Here is a 22209-nt window from a genome sequence, read left to right as displayed (position 1 = left end):
CTGGCATCGTCCAAAAGATGTTTGTATTTTGTAACAAATATATCTTTTGGATTAGATTTAAGTTTCTGATATGTGTTTTTGTCGTCTAGTAGTCTCCTAGCTTCCCTTAAATAATCCACTCTGTTTTGGAGAACAATTCCACCACCTTTATCCGCTTCTCTAATTATGACATTATCATCATGTTCAAGAGTTTTAATAAAATCTCTTTCTTTTTTTGTCAAATTGTCTTTCCTAATTCTGTATTGTTTACAAAGATTGTCCAGGTCTTCTTGGACTAGTTTTGTAAAAACAGGAATAAAATTGCCTTTTGTGTTCACGGGAAAAAAAAGTCGAATTTGGTTTTAGATTTGTATGTATGTTCTTTTGAGTTGTATTTCCATTTTCCATTTGTGTACTCTCCATTTCTAGAGATTCTAGTGTAAGAAGAGTATCTTCTTCTACATTCATAGAGCCTTGGATTTGCTCTGATTTTTGTTTTTCGAAATATCGTTTCAAAGTCAAATTTCTCATGAATTTATTAAAGTCCACGAAAAGTTGAAAGGGGTTTGGTCCCCTAGTGGGGGCAAAAGATAGACCCTTTTCCAAAAGATTCTGCTCATGGGGAAATAGCACACGATTCGAAAGATTAAAAATTTTCATTTTTACATCTTGGTCTGTAGAATCTGCGTCGGTTTTCTTCTTTTTGCCCCCAGATTTTCTTCCTCCTCTGCCTCCTCTAGTTCCCCGTTTCCCCTTTTTTGTTGCCCCCTTGTTCTCCATTGGAGTATCTTTGCTGGAGGTTGAGGAAGTGTATTTTCCTCTTCTCGGTTTTTCTTGGATTGTTCTCCAAAAAATGAACAGATCTGTTATCTACAGCATTGTCTGTTATCTGGGGTTCTTGGAAAACATTATCTCTCCATGGACCTGTTTGTTTCTCCATATTTGCTCTGGAGCTGTAGGTTCTCTCTCTGTGGTAATTGGGATCATAATTATGATATGCACCCCCAGTGAAACCTCTATCATGGCGTTCACTATACCCATAGTTGCGGTTCTGATAGGAGTTCTTTCTCCAATGTTGATTATGATATTCCATATTATATCCTCCTCTTGAATTATGATACCCATTTCTGTATACTTGTTTGGGTTCAAAATACAATTCTGAGCGGTTATAGTTACTATGTGGGGGGTTAAAATGTCTTCTTGAATTGGAATTTCTATTTCCCATCTCTCTTTCTTTATCAAAGTTTCTTTGAAAAGAATGACCTTGATGGCCATGTCCTTGGCCACCCTTTTTATACCCATAATGGGTGTTATTGGATTTTGCATTCCCTGCATTTCTGGCACCCTGTACCTCCCCCTTTTTTGTTTTGTTCATTGTATGCTCTCTTCCATTATTTGCATTCTCATTGAGTTCTCTAAATTGAGTGTTAGTGGAGAAGTTTGGGGACTCTATTTCTAGCCAATTAAAATCTTCCTTTTCACCCCTAGGAGTCTCTACTGGTTGTTCCTCCCAAAAAGTATTGTCAGTATTATCTTCCTTTTCTTTTTTGTTTAAATTATAATCTCTATAGAATTTGTTGAGTTTTCTTGCCTCAACTAATTTGTCAAATTTTTCGATTTTATTTTTATTTTCCCTATCTAGCTCTTTATAATAAGTGTCCCCCTTAAAGATATTGAGTTTTTCTCTCAAATCTTTGATTTGTAGTGAGAGAGATTCTACTTTTTTATTTCTAAATCTCACAAGGATGTCTATCATTTTGTTGGAGCATTCTTCCAATGCTGTGTCCCATTCAGTGAGTAGTTCCACTTCCGAACTATCCACTATTGATTGTTTCTCTAGTTTCAGACCCTTAGGAATAATATTATATTTCTTATATCTGGCCAAATTGTTTCCATCATGCCAGTTGAGAATTTGCTTTTTACTCAATTTCTCCAATTCACCCAGGAGAACCTTGGGATCTATTAATTGGAGAATCTCTGATTCTACTAAGGTATCCTCAGGGATAGATAGATTTCTTGATCTAGAATTAGGATTAAAATAATCTCCATATTCTAGATCCATATTAACTAATTGAAATCTCTTGTTTGTGAGATAAAAAGTTATACTCTATAGTGGGAGCTGATTAAAAAAGAAGAAAAATATATATATATATATATATATATATATATCTCAAGTGTTAGATTGCTATAATAAAAAATAATAATAGTAAAATATATAGTTAAAATAATATTATTGGCAAACACCTATATTGCAGCCTATCACAGGGGAGTAAAATGTGGACAAAGAGAAAGATTGTGACACCGGCGCAAGTATAGGTAGTGCTAATGTATTACCTGAAGATAAATATTATTATATTGGAATATTATAATTATAATTATAAATGAAGTGTAGTTAGCTCACTATGCAGCCCCAAAATTACTTATTAGAAAAGTGGGATCCCCAAACCCCACAAGACTAATAGAGCCCAAAAAATATAGATCCAAGAGAAGGTAAAATATAGAGGCGCTTAGTGTAAGGAGCTAGTTACAGTTTCTATAATAAGACACATAAAGTACAAAGAGTTACAATAATGCACTGCTAATTGATATTAGGGGAAAAAAAACCCAGATACATATAAAGCTATCACAATGTTTGCAGTAGTAATGTTTACAATTATGTTGCTAATATAAAATAATGTTGCTAATATAAAACACCTGCAGCTATCTGTATAATATATAGAGATACTAGTCTAGCAAATAATATTGATATTACTAGAACACCACAGATGACAAAAAAGTTTCGCAGTACATACAGTTAGTACAGGCAATTCACCAAAGAAAAACCACAAGAATGTGCATGCAGTTAGAGTCCATATGTGATACTGTTGTGAAAAAAAGGAGAAAAAAGGTGGAAATCACAAGGTGGCGGATCACACTGTCCCCTCAAGGGGTTCTACTTACTCTCCTTTACCTCAATCTGTATGAGGCAAGTGTCGCGTGAGGTAAGTAGAAAATCCTTCCTTGTAGTGGCAAGTATCCTATGGCTTGTTTTCTGTCTTCCAACGCTTTCACTCACATAAATAAGATGGGAAAAAACAGAAACAGAAATATTTTTTTTCAGAGATCATATTAAGTAGTATATTAATTTCTTAATATAGTTAACTATGACCATCATGTTTTTATATAAATATTATTAATTATTTATTGGAATGTTATGCAATTGTGAAATACTGAGATGTACTGTACCATATTTACTATAAGAATTTTAATTTATGTATTTATTAATCTTACGTACCAATGTATGCTTCCGATATAACTTTTATAAGCAACATGTGCTATTGGTTGTCTATCAAGAGCGTTCTAATCTGCCAGTTGCATAAATGTAAACAACGCCTATATGGACGGCTTTCTAAATTATTGTATCTCTCAATTTATTATAAGCCCCAGAGCGTTGTTCCATCGGACTTTTTGAACAGCCAATACTTTTGCATTAATGCCAGTAACAACTATGGCAGCCTTTTCTTCACTCCGTATCTTGCTACTGAAGGCCATGTGATCTGAGGATCCAATTGGAGTCCATAGGGGCGTGTCGCAGCTCTGCTTTAAAGCCGAAGGATTTACTTACAGTCGGTAATCACTTTTCCTCTGAAGAAGAAGGTCGTGTATGTGTGTAGACCTTCGAAACGCGTTAGGACTTTTATATGCTATATTTATCTTGCACTGAACTGTTTTTAAAATATGAATACTGTTCATGCCAATACCTGGTTTTATCCTATTATGCTAATAAAATACCTCATATCCATTTGAGGTTGTCTAGTGTGAGTGTTATTCTATACAGAATTGTGCATATATATCCTTATTAACGGGGTTGCACTATTACCACCTTTCTGTTTTTTCCCATCTTATTTATGTGAGTGAAAGCGTTGGAAGACAGAAAACAAGCCATAGGATACTTGCCACTACAAGGAAGGATTTTCTACTTACCTCACGCGACACTTACCTCATACAGATTGAGGTAAAGGAGAGTAAGTAGAATCCCTTGAGGGGACTGGGTGATCCGCCACCTTGGGATTTCCACCTTTTTTCTCCTTTTTTTCACAACAGTATCACATATGGACTCTAACTGCATGCACATTCTTGTGGTTTTTCTTTGGTGAATTGCCTGTACTAACTGTATGTACTGCGAAACTTTTTTGTCATTTGTGGTGTTCTAGTAATATCAATATTATTTGCTAGACTAGTATCTCTATATATTATACAGATAGCTGCAGGTGTTTTATATTAGCAACATTATTTTATATTAGCAACATAATTGTAAACATTACTACTGCAAACATTGTGATAGCTTTATATGTATCTGTTTTTTTTTCCCCTAATATCAATTAGCAGTGCATTATTGTAACTCTTTGTACTTTATGTGTCTTATTATAGATACTGTAACTAGCTCCTTACACTAAGCGCCTCTATATTTTACCTTCTCTTGGATCTATAGATATAGATATATATATAAATATCTATTTAAAAGGGACATCCTAAAACATTTATATTTAATCAAGCTTTATTTTGTAACAACATTACATATATAACAAAGTGACAACAAGGTTCATATATCCATTGGATTCAGAATGTCAAGATGAACAAAACTTGATGACAGTCTCTATAATCTGCAAAATCCTGATATTGTTATCCAGTGCCTTCCAGGCACCGTCATCCGGTCACACATTTAGTTTTTGAGCTCATAGCTATGGGCAGAAGTGCCCCCAGCTGTGCTATGGTTCAACAATTAAATAAGTAGAAGTTAATGTAGTTTACATCAGGTTAATTTTTGTATCATACCAGTACTACAGCTTACTTTATTCATACAGCTGCAGTTAGTTGAATGCCTGATGTGGTCACCCTTGCGGGTGAACAGTTGTGGGGAGGAGAATAGGGAAGAAGAGTGGTTGGACTTATAGATGAAGGGGAGGGGGAGGGGGAGATAGAGGGGGGAAAAAAAGAGGGCTGGTAATTTTTATGAGATGGGTTCCTAGTGTTCTCATAAGGATCAGGGCTTCCTGAAAGTATCAGATGCCTTTACCCTCCCATGTTAATGTCATCATTTCGTGTGTGCCTATTTTGCCGATTTTAAGGTAGTGGTATCTTTCGAGTCGAAGAAGCTCTCCCACCTTATTTCTCCATTCTTGCAGGCTAGGTGTGCGCTGTTTTTTCCAGTGCACCGGTATGAGGCCTTTCGTCCTGTTTAACATTAATAAGAAAAGAAGATACTTATTCTCTCCTATTATCTTAGGTAGGTCGCAATATATCAAGTAAGTGGGTTTAGGGGGGATTATAATCTTAAGTAATCTGCTTATTTTACCAAGAACCTCATCCCAGTAAGGACGGATGAGTGGACAGGTCCACCAGATATGGAGAGGTGTGCCCTCCCCGCCACAGCCTCTCCAGCAACCCCCACTCGCGCGAGGGTATATTTTTTTGAAGCCTATGGGGAGTCAGGTACCACCTACTCAATAATTTGTAATGCATTTCTTGGATACGCCCTGAGACTGATGCCCTCCTTGCTCTGTCAAAGATTTTGATCCAGTCTTCCAGGTTTATTTCTTGTCCTAACTCTGTCTGCCAAGCGTGCGCATATGTAGGGTGGGTAGATACCCTGTTAGTCAGGAGGAGTCTATACAACTGCGATATAAGATGAGTAGGGGTCTGAGGCATTGTGCATAGGACCTCAAATGGCGTCCTGCATCTTGTTAGGTCTGTCTTCCCTCTATGTGAGTTGAAGTAGTGTGAGATTTGGGCTACTCTGAACCAGGACGCAAAAACGTCCGGCTTCCATTCAGCTAACTCAGTTTGGGTTTTTAATCTGTTCTGATGCGTTATATTAAAAAAAGAGGATTCTGCCAATGTGTAGGAATCTCTGGGGGCATGCGGCCTACCCCCCAGGCCTATGTCCAGATTTTCTTTTATCGGGGTCACCGGAGAAGCGGGAGTGGAAACGTGGGGCATTTTTCTATCAATCTATCCCAGGTATTAAAAACGTCTTCAATTAGAGGGTATCTTTTGATAGTTACTGGGCGATTTTTGGGAGAGATTCAAGCCAGCACCCCTACATTCACCCTTTGTAGGATCTCTCCGTCAATCTCTGTAGAGGTATTTAGTGTGTTTGCGAATTCTAGGTTTTGCCCTTTCCATATGTAGGCCTCTATGGCTTATTGTATGTGTTGTAGGTATTGGAAGGTCAGCGGGATTGGGACGGTCTGCATTATATATAGAACTCTTGGCAGGACATTCATTTTGACTACCCCGACCCGGCCCAACCAGGAAATAGTTTTGTTTCTCCAGTTGGCTAGGTCTCTGATTATGTCATCTGTTATGTGTTTATAGTTAAGGTCTGCGATTTCTGCCATGGAAGGTGTGATTGTGATCCCCAAATATTTTATAGCTTTCTGGGCTCTTTTATCGGGCAGTCAGATTTAAGGGCCTCAAAAAGGTCAGATGTCTCAGTGATGTTCAAGATTTCCGATTTAGTGGGATTAAGCAGGAAATTCTGAAATTCTGAAAACTCTGTCATAACTTCTCGGAGAGAACTGGCCGAGTCAGATATTGTCAGAAGGACATCGTCTGCGTACATCGCGAGTTTGTGCTCAAAGTCACCGATATCAATCCCCTTTATAAGTGGGTTGTTTCTAATTTTCCCAGCCAGCACTTCCATAATAAGGGCAAATAATAGGGGCGAGAGAGGGCAACCCTGCCTGGTCCCATTTTTAATTTGAAACGTTTTGGATAAGGTTCCATTAACTCTTACCCTCACATTTGGCATTGCGTACAGTGACATCACTGTGTTTACCAGTTTGGGACCAAACCAGAACTTACTCAGGGTATGTTGCATGAAGGACCAGCTAACCAGGTCAAATGCTTTTTCAGCATCTGTTGTGACCAACGATAGTGGTATCTTATTGATCTGGGCATGAGTTATTAGTTGAATAACTTTGAGAGTATTATCCCTCGCCTCATGCGCTGGTATAAAACCTACCTGCTCTGTCAAGAAGACGGTTGGCCAACATTTTGGCCAGGACTTTAACTTCGGAATTTAATAAAGATATGGGTCGGTAGCTTTCTGGTCTATCCGGTGGCTTTCCGGGTTTAGGAATCACAGCTATATAGGCCTCCAGCATAGTGTCCGGTAGAGCTGGGCAATCTGAGAGGGAGTTGAATATAGTGACTAATTCTGGGGCCAAAGTGTCTGCAAATATTTTATAGTACCTGGCTCCGAAACCATTAGGCCAGGGGGTTTTCCCTGTCGGGAGGTCTTTTATGGCTTTTTTCACTTCTTCCACTGTGAAGGGGGATTCAAGCGACTCTCTGTAATATATTCAAGGGGGTCTCACTCTATCTGTGCCTCAGGTGGAGCAGCTCTATCCATCTTATGGGCACTCTGTATGTTATATAAAGACTCGTAATATTCGCTGAAAACATCCGCCACAGACTTCCCGTCGGCTCTGACCACCTCCTCCCAATCCACCACCTCGTATACATATGCTTTCAGTTTTTTACGCGCAATGGCCCTGGCCAGTAATCTTCCCGCCTTATCCCCTTGTTCAAAATAGAGCTGCCTCAGGATGAGAGCCTTCTTCTGATAGTCCTCTTGTAGGAACTTCAGAAGTTCCGCCCTAGCGTGTGCAAGTGCTTTTTGCAGGGCCTCATCTGTGGGGAGTCTCTTTTGTTCCCGCTCCGCGTCTGTTACGTGCGACAGAAGATCATGGTAGCGCTCTCTCTTTTGCCTGTTTAATTTAGCCCTTCTCTTGATTAGGATGCCCCTAATGGTACTTTTATGAGCTTCCCAAATAGTACTGCTCTGTATGTGATCATCTGCATTCATTTGGAAGAACTCGGTCAAAGAATTCTGTATCTCTGTGCGAAAAACCTGATCGTCGAGTAGTGTGTCATCGAGTCTCCACACGTAAGGCGTGATCGGAACATTAGGCCATTAAATGGAGCAGCTAACAGTGGCGTGGTCCGACCATGTTATCGTGTGTATGTTACTGCTAGTGGTGATCGTGAGGCCTGTCGTGTCTGTAAATAAATGTCTGTCAATCCTCGAATACTTTCTGTGGGGATGGGAATAGAAGGTGTAGTTTCTTGAATGAGGATGATGCGTGCACCATAAGTCATGTGCTACTAGTTCAGTCAGGGAAGCATTCATGCGCTTTAGAGTCTTGTGAGGGGTGCTGGAGAAACCTTTCGACGTGTCAAGGGTGGGATCAAGGGACACATTGAGGTCAGCTCCCAGGTACAACACCCCCTTTTGTACTTCTAATATTTTATGGATAATCTCTTGAAGGAAGAGGTGCTGTGACTGGTTGGGGCAGTAAATGTTGGCTAAAGTGAACGGTCTTAATTATTAAGTATCTGCCATCCGAGTCTTTATACACTTGGTCATTTTGGTGCTAAGAATTATTCCCACACCATTTTTCTTTTTTGGGCCTGATGCAATGTATGCTGTGGGGTACCGATGACTGTACCACTTTGGTTCATGAGTTTTAGAGAAGTGTGTCTCTTGCAGATAGACTATATCCCCTTCCATTCTATGCAAGTCTCTGAGAGCAATAGAGTGTTTGCCAGGGTTGTTAACTTTAAGCCCTTTGACATTAACGGTGATAAGTTCCACCGTAGGAGTATTTTCCCTTCTCTGCGGCTGGGCCATTATGAATTAGGGTACTGGGGTTGGAGCTGCAGGGTGGAAGAAAAAAAATAAAAAGGGGGGGTAGTGTAGTGAGGATAAGGTGGGAGAAAGAGAGATGGGTCAGGGGGAGGGAGGAGAGGGGGAGGGAAAAAATGTAGTATAGAAAACAGTAGGTTAAAACAAATTTGTCTGTAATACTAATCTTGAGACAAAGACAAACTGTATCAACAATTTAGAAAAAATCAAAGGTAGTTTTCCCTGTGTTTTCACATTTGATATAAACTTTGAACATATTCAAGTAATTCAAAACGTACTATGGTTATTTGTATTTGATTGGTTCCATAATCACCTCTAGTATAATAACTACAATGTGGTTGATCCTGCTATCCTAGAGTTTGTGCATGTATATGACTGTTGGGGGAAGGAGGGTCGTGGGTGTTTTTTGCTCAAATGAATAGTCTCAGCGGAGCCCTAGATGGGTCTACGCGGCCTCTGAGATGCAATTCTCTGGACCAGTGTTGGTGTCCTGTTTGGTTAAAACTACTATGTGTGGCGGCAGTTACCGTTTAACCCATATGAGGCCTTTTGATGTCAGTGTCATTTTAGGCTAATGGAGCCTCATATGATTTTCCTATACAACAGACATTGTGCTTACACAAGTTATACGAAGGCAGAGCCTATGTGTTTAATTTAGCGTTCTCAGCTCTTCTACCCTATAGGATTTTTTGTGTTGTATGTACTATCTTTCTAAGATGAAACTAATTATGCCTGATAGAGGGCCTCTCCACCCCATCTCCGGGGCCACGATTTGTTATTTTGAGGCCTGGGCCTGACACTGACCTCTAGCATAACTGCTTTTTTCTGGGTCTCTGAACTACTTATGTAATTAACATTCTAGGTGACCCTCCCATGCTCCACACCTCAGCCTTGTTGTAATCACCCACTGAACCCGGTAAGTCACATCTAGCACATTTTAAAAGGTAACAAGAGAAAAAGGTTAAACATTTGCAACTTTAAATAACATCAGATATGAACTTAAAACTTCAACTTATCTGCAAACAGTCTCAGAGTCCTTTAGTAACAAACCAGGTGTTGCCCCCTTAGGCCATTTGTCCATGCCCCAAAGTCCTAGTAGCTTCTGAATTCAGGGTTAGTTAATCACTAGGTCATACTCTTCAGCCCGGAAGGTGTCTGATCTCTTCTGGGTCCCCATCTTGGGGACAAGCCAGGGCTGCTGCTACCTGTTGAAGAGGCCTTATGTCCAGGCCAAGAGCTTGGTTGAAAGCAGGTAAGTCATCCATGGTTCTAAAAACATGAAAGGTGTTGTTCTTGTTGGCTATCAAGCAAGTGGGGAATCCCCATCTGTATGGAATTATTGTATCTTTTAGGACTGTTGTGATAAATCTCAAGTCCCTCCTCTTTTGTAGTGTGGCCTGGCAGATGTCAGAGTATACCTGTATTTCAGCGCCCCTAAACTCTAATGAATGTTTTGTTCTGGCGAGTTTCAGTACCAGCAACCTGAAGGACAAGATCTTTAGAATAATGTCTCTGGGAGGGGCCCTGCAGGGAGGCTTGGGTCGCAGGGCCCTGTGAGCTCTCTCTATGGAACCTCTGGTGCAGTTTCATTGTTTTTTAGGTATCTAATAAAGTCCTTGATATAGCTAATCAGGGCAGGAGGGTCTACGGCTTATGGAACACCACACAGCCTTATATTGTTCCTCCTGCTCCTGTTCTCTAGATCTTCAATACGGTCCATCAACGTGTGGACTGCACTCTCTTGTGCCTGAAAGAAACTGGACTGGAGTTGTAGGTCTGAGCAGATAGTTTCTTGCTTTTCTTCAATATGTGTAACTCGTTGCTCCACGGCTGATATGTCACTTTTTAGCTCCCCAAACATAGACTTAAAATCTTGCATCACCTCTTTTATATCATCCTTGGAGGAGAGGTGTTTAATGTCCTCTTTAGTGAGAAAGTTTTGGGCCTGCGCTTGAAAGTCAGGGCCATGAATCTGTGCCATGATGGTTTGTGTGGTCAGTGTGTTTGGTTCCTGCACTGCTCTGGCATGCTGTGATGTGGTGTCAGTGGGTATCAGGTAATTCTCCATTGCTGTGTTGTGAGTGCTTTTTGGCAGTTTAGCATTTCTTTTACCAGACATCGTCAGTGCCTGTGTGTTACCCTGCTCTCTGGTTAGCTCATCCCGGCCCTTAATTTGTGTCGGTAGTTTTCTGTTATCGCGCTATATCCCTTTGTGATCTGCTTTCAGCATGGGGATTTCTCTTGATTGTATATTAATAAGAGGGTGTCTACTGCAATAAAACAGATATTTGTGCTGTAGGGCAACTATTTATGGCGACTATGCCTGTTTTGGAGTCACAGTGTGTTCTGTTTTATTTTACCTAGCCCTTTCAGTATGTACTGTTACTTTAATCTTTGTAGGTCAGAGCTTCCAGCTCAAGAAAACCGTCCAGCACAGGTGTCTCCCCTTTCAGGGTGTCAAAATCTGCATAGGTCTCTACAAGTTGTGCCCAAAAACGGCCTATATCTGGTCAGAGTCCAAATTTGTATTTTCCCTGTGTAGCGCAGAGCGTATTAGCAGGCGACTTTATTTGTAGCTGTTTTAAGAGTCACAACCTCCCCTAAGGGACCAGTCAAACAAGGGGGTAAGTCGACCTGCCTGTCTGCCTCAGGGGTGTCTGCGACTCTCTGCTCACCTCGTGGATGCAGCCTGTAGCTGGGCCTGTTTGGTTACGTTGTAGGAGTCAGCAACTGACCTCTCTTCTGGGCCTGGGTGTGGGGGTGATGCCGGAAAGCGGGCACACAATGTAATGAAGGCTCCAGCGGTCTATGTGAGTTAATCTCTTTGCTTCGATCATCCACTTAGTGAGTCCTGCTGCAGTATAAGCTTGTCGCACCGTGTCATCTGTGGAGGTCATTCCCCTTCTGCATCGGTCGTCTGAGGTAGTGTGGCTGGTGACCGGGACCAGGATGGAACTTTTCATTGTATTTGTGCTAATCGTACATTCTGAATTATTGTGATAAACATCAGGGACCACGGAGCACTTTCAACAAGCAGCCATCTCCGTTCGTGGCTAGGCTCCGCCCCCATCCTAAACCATTTAATGTGAAAATGGCTTAATGTAGCTTAATGAGTAAAAAAGTGGCCAAATGTTAATCAATTGCTGCATAGTTTTGCACAACCCAAGATTTCCACTATCCAAGCGTATACTAGAAGTTTCATGGATTTGGTGTCCCACAAGGCAAATGAGTGACATTAAGCTTGTTTTTTGGGGAGCTGAATGTGGCTTAACGTACAAAATTGAACTTAGATGTTAACCAATTTCCCCCAAATTTACCACAATACATTAATCTATCCATTCAAACATATTATGAAAATTTCAGGGCATTTGATAAAACATACCAAAAGTTATTCACATTTAACTATTTTTTTACAATCCTAAAACATTTAATGTGAGAAGCTTAATGTAAAAAGAGCTTAATGTACCAAAATTCACCTAAACATCAATTAATTGCCTTGAAACTTGGCACAAACTCAGTTTCTCACTTTCCAAACCTATCCTAGAAGTTTCATGGATTTTGGTTTCCCACAAGGCAAATGAGTGACATTAAGAATGTTTTTTTGGGGAGCTTAAAGGGTTATTCCAGCCAAAATTGGAATCAACATGGAAAATTTTAATTTCTTCTGTTAAGTGTGATCAGTCCACGGGTCATCATTACTTCTGGGATATTACTCCTCCCCAACAGGAAGTGCAAGAGGATTCACCCAGCAGAGCTGCATATAGCTCCTCCCCTCTACGTCACTCCCAGTCATTACCTTGCACCCAACGACTAGATAGGATGTGTGAGAGGACTATGGTGATTATACTTAGTTTTATATCTTCAATCAAAAGTTTGTTATTTTAAAATAGCACCGGAGTGTGTTATTACCTCTCTGGCAGAGTTTGAAGAAGAATCTACCAGAGTTTTGCTATGATTTTAGCCGGAGTAGTTAAGATCATATTGCTGTTCTCGGCCATCTGAGGAGTGAGGTAAACTTCAGATCAGGGGACAGCGGGCAGATGAATCTGCATAGAGGTATGTAGCAGTTTTTATTTTCTGACAATGGAATTGATGAGAAAATCCTGCCATACCGATATAATGTCATGTATGTATACTTTACACTTCAGTATTCTGGGGAATGGTACTTCACTAGAATTACACTGTAAGAAATACATAAAGCTGTTTAATAACTAGAGATTATGTTTAACGTTTTTGCTGGAATGTAAAATCGTTTTCATTTGCTGAGGTACTGTGTGAATAAATGTTTGGGCACTATTTTTCCACTTGGCAGTTGCTTAATCTGTTTTTCTGACAGTTTCTGTTCTCCCTCACTGCTGTGTGTGAGGGGGAGGGGCCGTTTTTTGGCGCTTTTTCTATGCATCAAATATTTCAGTCAGCAACTCATTGTATTCCCTGCATGATCCGGTTCATCTCTACAGAGCTCAGGGGTCTTCAAAACTTATTTTGAGGGAGGTAATTTCTCTCAGCAGAGCTGTGAGAATTATAGTTTGACTGAGATAAAAAACGTTTATTCTGTAATTTGTTTCCTGCTTTCAGAATTTGTTATCTTTGCTAATGGGATTAAACCTTTGCTAAAGTTGTGTTGTTTACAAGGATTGAGGCTATAACTGTTTCAATTTATTAATTTTCAACTGTCATAGATCTTCTGTGCTTCTTAAAGGCACAGTACATTTTAATATTATTCTAATTGAATTGTATTTCCAAGTTGCAAGTTTATTTGCTAGTGTGTTAAACATGTCTGATTCAGAGGATGATACCTGTGTCATTTGTTGCAATGCCAAAGTGGAGCCCAATAGAAATTTATGTACTAACTGTATTGATGCTACTTTAAATAAAAGTCAATCTGTACAAATTGAACAAATTTCACCAAACAACGAGGGGAGAGTTATGCCGACTAACTCGCCTCACGTGTCAGTACCTACATCTCCCGCTCAGAGGGAGGTGCGTGATATTGTAGCGCCGAGTACATCTGGGCGGCCATTACAAATCACATTACAGGATATGGCTACTGTTATGACTGAGGTTTTGGCTAAATTACCAGAACTAAGAGGTAAGCGTGATCACTCTGGGGTGAGAACAGAGTGCGCTGATAATATTAGGGCCATGTCAGACACTGCGTCACAGGTGGCAGAACATGAGGACGGAGAACTTCATTCTGTGGGTGACGGTTCTGATCCAAACAGACTGGATTCAGATATTTCAAATTTTAAATTTAAACTGGAAAACCTCCGTGTATTACTAGGGGAGGTGTTAGCGGCTCTGAATGATTGTAACACAGTTGCAATACCAGAGAAAATGTGTAGGTTGGATAAATATTTTGCGGTACCGACGAGTACTGAGGTTTTTCCTATACCTAAGAGACTTACTGAAATTGTTACTAAGGAGTGGGATAGACCCGGTGTGCCGTTCTCACCCCCTCCGATATTTAGAAAAATGTTTCCAATAGACGCCACCACAAGGGACTTATGGCAAACGGTCCCTAAGGTGGAAGGAGCAGTTTCTACCTTAGCTAAGCGTACCACTATCCCGGTGGAGGATAGCTGTGCTTTTTCAGATCCAATGGATAAAAGCCGATCACGGCTGCAGCGGCATTCTGGATTGAGTCTCTGGAAGAGAACATTGGTTCAGCTACTCTGGACGACATTACGGACAGGCTTAGAGTCCTTAAACTAGCTAATTCATTCATTTCGGAGGCCGTAGTACATCTTACTAAACTTACGGCGAAGAATTCAGGATTCGCCATTCAGGCACGCAGGGCGCTGTGGCTAAAATCCTGGTCAGCTGATGTTACTTCTAAGTCTAAATTGCTTAATATACCTTTCAAAGGGCAGACCTTATTCGGGCCCGGGTTGAAAGAGATTATCGCTGACATTACAGGAGGTAAAGGCCATGCCCTGCCTCAGGACAAAGCCAAAGCCAAGACTAGACAGTCTAATTTTCGTTCCTTTCGTAATTTCAAAGCAGGAGCAGCATCAACTTCCTCTGCACCAAAACAGGAAGGAGCTGTTGCTCGCTACAGACAAGGCTGGAAACCTAACCAGTCCTGGAACAAGGGCAAGCAGACTAGGAAACCTGCTGCTGCCCCTAAAACAGCATGAATTGAGGGCCCCGATCCGGGATCGGATCTAGTGGGGGGCAGACTTTCTCTCTTCGCCCAGGCTTGGGCAAGAGATGTTCAGGATCCCTGGGCGCTAGAGATAATATCTCAGGGATACCTTCTGGACTTCAAATACTCTCCTCCAAGAGAGAGATTTCATCTGTCAAGATTGTCAACAATCCAGACAAAGAAAGAGGCGTTTCTACGCTGCGTACAAGAGCTCTTGTTAATGGGAGTAATCCATCCAGTTCCACGATCGGAACAGGGACAGGGGTTTTACTCAAATCTGTTTGTGGTTCCCAAAAAAGAGGGAACTTTCAGACCAATCCTGGACTTAAAGATCCTAAACAAATTCCTAAGAGTTCCATCGTTCAAGATGGAGACTATTCGGACAATTTTACCTATGATCCAAGAGGGTCAATACATGACCACTGTAGATTTAAAAGATGCTTACCTTCACATACCGATTCACAAAGATCATTATCGGTACCTAAGGTTTGCCTTCCTAGACAGGCATTACCAGTTTGTGGCTCTTCCATTCGGATTGGCTACAGCTCCAAGAATCTTCACAAAGGTTCTGGGTGCTCTTCTGGCGGTACTAAGACCGCGGGGAATCTCGGTAGCTCCATACCTAGACGACATTCTGATACAAGCTTCAAGCTTTCAAACTGCCAAGTCTCATACAGAGTTAGTGCTGGCATTTCTAAGGTCAGATGGATGGAAGGTGAACGAAAAAAAAAAAAAAGTTCACTCGTTCCACTCACAAGAATTCCCTTCCTGGGGACTCTTATAGATTCTGTAGAAATGAAGATTTACCTGACAGAGGACAGGCTAACAAGACTTCAAAGTGCTTGCCGCACCCTTCATTCCATTCAACACCCGTCAGTGGCTCAATGCATGGAGGTAATCGGCTTAATGGTAGCGGCAATGGACATAGTACCCTTTGCACGCTTACACCTCAGACCACTGCAACTGTGCATGCTAAGTCAGTGGAATGGGGATTACTCAGACTTATCCCCTTCTCTGAATCTGGATCAAGAGACCAGAAATTCTCTTCTATGGTGGCTTTCTCGGCCACATCTGTCCAGGGGGATGCCATTCAGCAGCCCAGACTGGACAATTGTAACAACAGACGCCAGCCTTCTAGGTTGGGGTGCCGTCTGGAATTCTCTGAAGGCTCAGGGACAATGGAGTCAGGAGGAGAGTCTCCTGCCAATAAACATTCTGGAATTGAGAGCAGTTCTCAATGCCCTCCTGGCTTGGCCCCAGTTGACAACTCGGGGGTTCATCAGGTTTCAGTCGGACAACATCACGACTGTAGCTTACATCAACCATCAGGGAGGGACAAGAAGCTCCCTAGCTATGATGGAAGTATCAAAGATAATTTGCTGGGCAGAGTCTCACTCTTACCACCTGTCAGCAATCCACATCCCGGGAGTGGAGAACTGGGAGGCGGATTTCTTAAGTCGTCAGACTTTTCATCCGGGGGAGTGGGAACTTCATCCGGAGGTCTTTGCCCAAATACTTCGACGTTGGGGCAAACCAGAGATAGATCTCATGGCGTCTCGACAGAACGCCAAGCTTCCTCGTTACGGGTCCAGATCCAGGGATCCAGGAGCAGTCCTGATAGATGCTCTGACAGCACCTTGGGACTTCAGGATGGCTTACGTGTTTCCACCCTTCCCGTTGCTTCCTCGATTGATTGCCAGAATCAAACAAGAGAGAGCATCAGTGATTCTAATAGCACCTGCGTGGCCACGCAGGACTTGGTATGCAGACCTGGTGGACATGTCATCCTGTCCACCTTGGTCTCTACCTCTGAAACAGGACCTTCTGATACAGGGTCCCTTCAAACATCAGAATCTAACTTCTCTGAAGCTGACTGCTTGGAAATTGAACGCTTGATTTTATCAAGACGTGGATTTTCTGAGTCAGTTATTGATACCTTAATACAGGCTAGGAAACCTGTTACCAGAAAGATTTACCATAAGATATGGCGTAAATACCTATATTGGTGTGAATCCAAAGGTTACTCTTGGAGTAAGGTTAGGATTCCTAGGATATTGTCTTTTCTACAAGAAGGTTTAGAAAAGGGTTTATCTGCTAGTTCATTAAAGGGACAGATCTCAGCTCTGTCCATTCTGTTACACAAACGTCTGTCAGAAGTTCCTGACGTCCAGGCTTTTTGTCAGGCTTTGGCCAGAATTAAGCCTGTGTTTAAAACTGTTGCTCCACCATGGAGTTTAAACCTTGTTCTTAATGTTTTACAGGGCGTTCCTTTTGAACCCCTTCATTCCATTGATATAAAGTTGTTATCTTGGAAAGTTCTATTTTTAATGGCTATTTCCTCGGCTCGAAGAGTCTCTGAATTATCAGCCTTACATTGTGATTCTCCTTATTTGATTTTTCATTCGGATAAGGTAGTCCTGCGTACTAAACCTGGGTTCTTACCTAAGGTAGTTACTAACAGGAATATCAATCAAGAGATTGTTGTTCCTTCTTTATGCCCAAATCCTTCTTCAAAGAAGGAACGTCTACTGCACAACCTGGATGTAGTCCGTGCTCTAAAATTTTACTTACAGGCAACTAAGGAATTTCGACAAACGTCTTCTCTGTTTGTCATTTACTCTGGGCAGAGGAGAGGTCAAAAAGCTTCCGCTACCTCTCTTTCTTTTTGGCTTCGTAGCATAATTCGTTTAGCTTATGAGACTGCTGGACAGCAGCCTCCTGAAAGAATTACAGCTCATTCTACTAGAGCTGTGGCTTCCACTTGGGCCTTCAAGAATGAGGCCTCTGTTGAACAGATTTGCAAGGCTGCAACTTGGTCTTCGCTTCATACTTTTTCCAAATTTTACAAATTTTACACTTTTGCTTCATCGGAGGCTATTTTTGGGAGAAAGGTTCTTCAGGCAGTGGTTCCTTCTGTATAAAGAGCCTGCCTATCCCTCCCGTCATCCGTGTACTTTTGCTTTGGTATTGGTATCCCAGAAGTAATGATGACCCGTGGACTGATCACACTTAACAGAAGAAAACATAATTTATGCTTACCTGATAAATTCCTTTCTTCTGTAGTGTGATCAGTCCACGGCCCGCCCTGTTTTTAAGGCAGGTAAATATTTTTTAATTTATACTCCAGTCACCACTTCACCCTTGGCTTTTCCTTTCTCGTTGGTCCTTGGTCGAATGACTGGGAGTGACGTAGAGGGGAGGAGCTATATGCAGCTCTGCTGGGTGAATCCTCTTGCACTTCCTGTTGGGGAGGAGTAATATCCCAGAAGTAATGATGACCCGTGGACTGATCACACTACAGAAGAAAGGAATTTATCAGGTAAGCATAAATTATGTTTTTTTAATAGAAGCATTTGTGTAATATACTTGTATTAGCAAAAATGCTTTTAATAAAAGCTATAGCTGCTTCAAATGTGTATTTATGTATGCAACGTGCACCAGCATTATAAACACAGCACTTGCCGAGAGTGCCTACGGTGCTTGTATCATCCAGCAATGACTCAAATTGTTAATTGCTGACATGATACAACCCCCACTGACTATCTGGGCAACTGCAGTATTTAAAATGCTGGTGTACTGGGAGTATATGGTTATGCTTCACATGCACGTGCTGAAAAAAATGTTTACACTTGAACGTTATTAACTTTTACTAGAAGCATTTTTGACAATGCATGTATATTGCAAATATGTTTCTATTCAAAGATGTATTTCATCTATGTGCATTTAAATTTTGACTGGAATGTCCCTTTAATGTGGCTTAACGTACAAAATTTAACTCAGATGTTAACCAATTTCCCCCAAACTTCACACAATACATTAATCTATCTATTGAAACATATTGTGAAAATTTTAGGAAATTTGATAAAACATACCAAAAGTTATTCGCATTTAACACATTTTTTACAATGCTAAAACATTTAATGTGAGCAGCTTAATGTAAAAAGAGCTTAATGTACCAAAATTACCTAAAAATTAATCAATTGCCTTGAAACTTGGCGCCAACTCAGTTTTTCACTTTCCAAACCTATCGTAGAAGTTTCATGGATTTTGGTTTCCCATAAGGCAAATGAGTGACATTAAGCTTGTTTTTTGGGGAGCTTAATCTGCCTTAATTTACAAAATTGAACTTAGATGTTAACCAATTTCCCCCAAACTTCACACAATACAGTAATCTATATATTCAAACATATTCTGGACGTTTGATAAAACATACCAAAAGTTATTCACATTTAACTATTTTTTTACAATCCTAAACCATTTCGAGGCCTATCTATCAAGCCGTCAACTTTCTTGCATTCGACGGCACCAATACGATCGCCTAACATCACGGCCGCTGACCTGAATACAATCTCTATATTTCTAAAAAAAGCCAGCAAAAAGCCACGCACCAAGTATGGTGCGATGAGCAGCGGACTGTTGTTAACTAGCAGTCATCGATCTCACTGCTATTCTGCTTTTTGCTAACTTTATTTATACCCTGTCTCTAAACACAGCCAGTATACTAAAATTTTTAACCCCTATCCTGCTGCTCCCGGACCCTGCCGCAACTAAATAAAAGTATTAACCCCTATCACACCACTCCCGGACCCCACTGCAACTAAATTAAAGTATTACCCCTATCCTGCTGCTGCCGGACCCCAGCGCAACTAAATAAAAGTATTAACCCCTAAACCCCTGGCCTCCCACATCTCTACCACTAACTAAACCTATTAACAAGGAAAAGAAGACGAAGACCGGAACCAGGGTGCCAGTGCAAAATATAGTTTATTCAGGCAGTTAACAGTAGGTCATGGAAGCACCTACTAACTGACGCGTTTCGCGCATGGGCACATGTGCTTCATCAGAGATAATAATAAAATTATAACAGTATATAAAAGTATTAACCCCTAAGCCCCTGGCCTCCCACATCACTACCACTTACTAAACCTATTAACCCATAAACCGCCAGCCCCCCACATCGCCATAAACTAAATTATGCTATTAACCCCTTAACCTAACAACCCGCTAACTTTACATTAAAATTACAACATCCCTAACGTATAATAAATTTAAACTTACCTTTAGAATTAAAATAAACTATATTAAACTATTAATTAACCTATCTTAACTATTATCCTACAATTAAATTAAACTATATTAAACTATTAATTAACCTACCCTAACTATTATACTAAAAATACATTAAACCACCAATTAAATTAACTATGTTACATATTTAAAAACCTAACCCTACTCAAATTATTTAAATATACAATTAAAAGTTTCTAAATTAAAAAAAAATAACACTAAGTTACAAAAAATAAAAAACACTAAGTTAAAAAAAATAAAAAAACACTAAGTTACAAAAATTAAAAAACCTGTCAGGGTTTTTTCCTTGTTGTTTGCCATGTGCTGCTGGCAGCCATTTTACTCACCTCTCTTCCTGACTATGGTGCATTGTGGGGGATGATGCTCATTTCCTACACTTCCTTTTATGGCCAGACTGGTGTGCATCATCCATGCGAGACAGGATGCAGTCTCAGAATTGTGATGTCATCACTTTATTATTTTAAGGGCCTCTGGTCAGTATGCTTTGCCTTTGCGTTGGCTCAGACTTGTTTGTGAGAGCGCCTGTGTATTACTTGGCTGCCTGATGTCCTTCCTGGTTCCTGATCCTTGGCTTCTTCCTGACTCTGCTGTTTTCCTTGTTCCTGATTCTGGCTCGTCTGACTATTCGCTTTAGCTCCTGACTCGGCTCGTCTGACTACCAGCTCTGGTTTTGACTCCTGGCTTTTTATTTGACTTGTGGACTTTTTATTATTTTTTGCTATGAATAAAGGTGTGATTATTTTTGCACTTCTTGTCTCAGTCTGATTCCTGGCACCCTGACATTATGCAAAGGCCATGAATCCTGATGGTGCTAATAATCCCCCTTTACCTGCCATCATTTCCAGGATGGATGAACAGGATCATCGCTTGGATCAATTTGCACTAGCCCTGCAAACCCTGCTGACACGCACTGCACATTTGGACCAAAGTGTCCCGCAAGTTATGGCTGCTCCTGTTTCCGCTGCTGCACCTATGCCTACCAGGAGCATGTCCGGTTCTGCACCTCTACCTCAGCGATATGGAGGCGATCCTATTCAGTGCAGAGGGTTTTTGAACCAGGTGGGCATTTACTTTGAGATGTTACCTCAGGCGTTTCCCTCTGACAGAGCTAAGGTGGGATTTCTTATCTCTTTACTCTTTGACACAGCTCTTGCCTGGGCTAATCCCTTGTGGGAGACTAATAAACCTGTGATTTCAAATTACCCTCAATTTGTGGCCTCCTTTTGAAGGGTATTTGATGTTCCGGCTCGCTCCTCCTCTGCTGCTAAACGACTCATGTCCATTCAGCAAGGTACAAGATCTGTTGCTCAGTATGCTATTGAGTTCCATACGCTTGCCGCAGAGGTAGGTTGGAACAATGAAGCCCTTGTTGCCGCCTTCTTTCATGGGTTCTCTGATGCGATTAAAGACAAAGTTGCTGCCAGAGATTTACCAGAGGATCTCGAGGCATTGGTGTCTTTTTTGATCCTAATTGACATCAGACTCAGAGAGAGGCCCTCTTTCAAGGAGCGCTTGCAGAAGCCTCCTGTTCCGTTGTCTCCTACATTTTCGTTCCCACCCATGCCTCCCTCTCCTCCCATTCCTCCTGGTCCCGAGTCACCAGGTACTGCTGAGCCAATGCAGTTGGGATTCACGCCTCCCTCCACGGTGGAGAGAGCCTTTAGGAGGAGGGAGGGGCTCTGCCTCTATTGTGGGTTACAGGGCCACCTTTTGAAGTCTTGTCCTACAGGCAGGGAAACGCTCACACCTAAGGTCCTGTCGGGGGCAGACCTTGGGTGGTTTATCCTCATCCCTGGAACCGCTTAAGGAGAAACCTTTTGTCACGGTTGTCCTTTCCTGGGTGGACTCCTCCATAGTCACTCAGGCTCTTGTTGACTCCGGTGCTGCGGGCTATTTCATTGACAGTGCTTTTGTATCAAAGCACTCCATTCCTATTTTGCCTCGGTCTGTTCCGCTTGCTATTGAGGCCATTGATGGCAGGCCCCTTCAGCCTGCACTCGTTCCTCACAAAACTGCTCCGTTGTCCATGGCTGTTGGGGCTCTCCATTTTGAAACCCTCCAGTTCCAGGTGATAAACTCTCTTTTTCTGGTTGTTCTGGGTTATCCCTGGCTCCAAAAGCACAATCCCAGTCTCGACCGGCACAGGTCTGAAATTTTGTCGTGGTCCCTGCAATGTATTTCCACTTGTCTTCGGAAACCAGTTAAAGTCTTGTGCACTTCTTCGGTATCTCAATTGCCAGAGGAGTACAGAGAGTTCCTAGATGTGTTTGACAAGGTGCGTGCCGGTACGTTGCCTCCTCAC

Source organism: Bombina bombina, chromosome 3 (genome assembly GCF_027579735.1).
Source record: "Bombina bombina isolate aBomBom1 chromosome 3, aBomBom1.pri, whole genome shotgun sequence".
Taxonomy (NCBI): domain Eukaryota; kingdom Metazoa; phylum Chordata; class Amphibia; order Anura; family Bombinatoridae; genus Bombina; species Bombina bombina.
This window is presented reverse-complemented; position numbering follows the sequence as displayed.